Raw genomic sequence first — 3,700 nt, 5'->3', positions numbered from 1 at the left:
GGAGGGGGAAAAGGAGGAGGAGGGGGAGGAGGAGGAGGATAAAGGAGGAGAAGGAGGAGAAGGGAGGAAGGGAGGGGGAGGAGGAAGGAGAAGAATAAGAGGAAGAGGTATCGAAGTTTAGAACGAAAGAGGATATAAGTAAGGAAGTGATTAAGTATGAAAATAATTATGCAAAGAAGGAAGGAAGCAAGGAAGGAAGGAAGGAAGGAAAGAAAGAAAGGAACGAAAGGAGGAAAACGAAGAATGAAAGGAAGGAAAGAAGAAAAGAAGGAAGAATGAAAAGAAGAGAAGAAGGAAGGAAGGAAACAGTGAGTGGATGAATGAATGAATGTACGGGTTAAGAAAGGGAGGTAGGAAGGAAGACAGCGAAGAAGGAAGAGGAGGAGGAGTATACAGTCTAACAGAACTTATGGCAAGTTTATCTTCTATGGTAAGAGTAAAAAATTAAAGACGTAACCTGCATGTTTAAGAAAAGAATAGAAAATACAAAATCATTTTCTCCCCTGCCCATGCCAACGTGTATGGATGTGGCAGAGTGAGATGTGGCAGAGTGAGGTGTGGCAGTGAGGTGTGGCAGAGTGAGGTGTGGCAGAGTGAGATGTGACACTGAGGTGTATATGTGTGTGTGTGTGTGTGGGTAGGTGGGTGGGTGGGTGTGTGGGTGGGTGGGTGAGTGGTGGGTGGAGGGAGGAAGCATAAAAATAAGTATGAAAGGAAAAGGAGAATGTGGTGGGAACTGAGAAGGAGGAAGAGGAGGAAGAGGAAAATAAGAAAACGTAAAGAATATGGATGAGGTGAAAAGAATAAGAATAAGAATAAGAAATAAACTTGCATCCATTAAACAGGGAGACAGAAAAAAAAAGTGTGACAGTGTGAGATGTGGAAGTATGAAATGTTTTTGTGAACTGAGACAGTGTGAGGAATGATGATGTGATGTGGTAGTGTGAGGAATATTTGTGAAGCGTGATAGTTTGGGTTATGAGCAGTGTAGTAGTGTGAGGTGTAAGGTACGGCAGTGTGAAGTGTGGCAGTGTGAAGTGTGATTGCGTGTTACGCCGTGAAGTGAGTGTGGGGTAGGGTAGTGTGACGTTTGCTACATATAGCAGTGTAAGGTGTATGTGTGAGGTTGCTAGTGTGAAGTATGACAGTATGATGTGTGTGGAGCGGGGTATTACAGTGACAGTGGGGTATAAGGTGTGGCAGTGTGTGGTAAAGCTGTGTAAAATGTGACAGTGTGTGATGTGGCAGTATGAGGTATGGTAGCGCGAAATGTGTGTGATGTGGCAGTGTGTGGCGTGGCAAGGTAAGGTGCGACAGTGTGGTGTGGCAGTGTGTGGTGTGAGGTGTGGCAGTGTATAATATGTCTGTGAATTGTGGTGATCATTTTCTGTACTCCATTACAATTTTAGCTAGACCGTGTATTGCAGGAACCACAAAATTTTACTTCCGGTCGCTACGAAAACTAAGATTTGTTCCAGGCATCACAAATAAACTTACGAACAGTGTATATCGTAACTAAGCTTTCTTTTACGAGCAGCAGGAAAGACAAAGAGGGAGAGGAGAGGCAGTTTTCCCATATCTCTTGTATTGACAGGACTAAGGTTTATATTTACAGGAAGAACAAAGGAAGGAGAGTACAAAGTCTTCTCACGTATCCTCTTCAAACAAATCTTATAGTAGTTGTGGCAGGAACTTAGTCGTAATTACGTGTTTTTCTAGGATGGACGAGGGAGGGGGAATGCAGCCGAATATTCCCACGTCCCTTGTTCGTTCTACATAAAAGAGGAAAATTAGTTAAGAGAAAAATAATAAATATAATATGGTGAGTAGGGTGGTCAAATGCTTGGTATGCGAGCGACGTTGTTTTGTGAGTACAGTATAAGGGTACACATGATCAGTCCTTCCTGCTTTCTCCTCTCTCTCTCTCTCTCTCTCTCTCTCTCTCTCTCTCTCTCTCTCTCATGGCTATTTTCTCTCATTGTCTCCTGCCTTTCTCTGTCCATCCCTCTGTCTTATCCTGTCTATCTAATTCTTTTATTACCCTCTGTCTGTCACTTCCCCTCTTATATTGGTTTTCGCTTATTTCTCTCTCTCTCTCTCTCTCTCTCTCTCTCTCTCTCTCTCTCTCTCGCTGTTTTATTTTCCCTTATTTTCTTTCACCAAGAAGGGGAACATGGGAAAGAAAGAAAGAAAGAGAGGGAGAGGAAGGGAAGAGATAGGAAATGTGAAAAAGAGAGAGAGAGAGAGAGAGAGAGAGAGAGAGAGAGAGAGAGAGAGAGAGAGAGAGAGAGAGAGAGAGAGAGAGAGAGAGAGGACGGGTGGCGAGAGATGACGAAAGGTATATGTGTGTAGGTCGGAGAGAAAGTGTGGGAGAGGGAGGAGGAATTGAGGAAGTGAGGAGGAATGGAGGGAGTGAGGGAGGAGGGGAGGGAAGGAGGGAGAGAAAGATGGAGGGAGGGAGGGAGGGAGGGAGGAACTTGGGAGGATTTGAGGAAGCAGGGAGTAAGGAAGAAATGATAGAAGGAAGGGAGGGAGAGAGAGAGAGAGAGAGAGAGAGAGAGAGAGTATTTAAAAACAGGAACAGGAAATTGGACATAAATTCTGATATGGAGGACGTTAAGAAGCGTAAATGAGAGAAAGTAAAATATCTCTAAATTGGTGATAAAAATAGTGAGAGAGAAAATTGGATGGAGGTACTCAAAAACCGGTGTGTCTGTCTGTCTCTCTAGGATTCAGTGTGTAAGGATTCTCTCTCTCTCTCTCTCTCTCTCTCTCTCTCTCCCTCTCTCTAAGTGTTGTCTGTTTTTCTCTGTCAGTTTTTCAATTATATATGTCTTTCTGTCTAATCTGTCTGTCTAATTGTGTCCTCTGTTCACCGTACACATTGTCTATCTACGCTATTACTCTAGGTTATACTGTCTATCCAAGTTATATCTATCTGTCTAGGGTATATCCGGGTCGATTATATTTGTCTGTCTTTCCATATATATTTTTCTGTTTGTCTAAGTTACATTTGTCTAAGTGATATTTGTTTGTCGCCTTGTTTATGTCTGTGTTATGTTAGCTTGTTTACCTACTGACGAGGGTCTGTCTAAATGTCTTTCTACGATCTGTCTAGGGTCTGTCCTGGATACTTCTGTCTAGGTTGCGTCTGTCTGATTAATGTCTGCCTCCAAGTTTTGTCTGTGTCTGTCTGTCTGTCTGTCCCTCTGTCTTAATGTTTGTTTTATCGTTCGTCTGTCTAACTGTCTGCCAATACTACCACAACTACCACCATCACCTCGACCACCACCATCACATCAACCACTACTACCACCATCCCCATGACTACTATCATCACATCAGCCACTACTACCACAACTACCACCATCACACCAACCACTACTAACACAACTACCACCATCACCAAGACTACCACCATCACATCAACCACTACTACCACAACTACCACCATCCTCTTGACTACCACCATCACACCCACCGCTACTGCCACAGCTACCACAATCACCACAACAACATCAACCACTCCCACAGTTAGCATCATCATTACTACCACAACTATTCATCACCATCATGACTACTACCATCATCACTGTCACTACCACAACTAACAACATGAAAGCTACCTAAATCACCACCACCACCACCACTACACAGACTGTTAAAACTACCACTACCATTGCTACCACAACTGCCACAT

The sequence above is a fragment of the Coenobita brevimanus genome, chromosome 28, assembly GCF_032717465.1.
Source record: "Coenobita brevimanus isolate Jiangsu-jjx chromosome 28, ASM3271746v2, whole genome shotgun sequence".
Lineage (NCBI taxonomy): Eukaryota > Metazoa > Arthropoda > Malacostraca > Decapoda > Coenobitidae > Coenobita > Coenobita brevimanus.
This window is presented reverse-complemented; position numbering follows the sequence as displayed.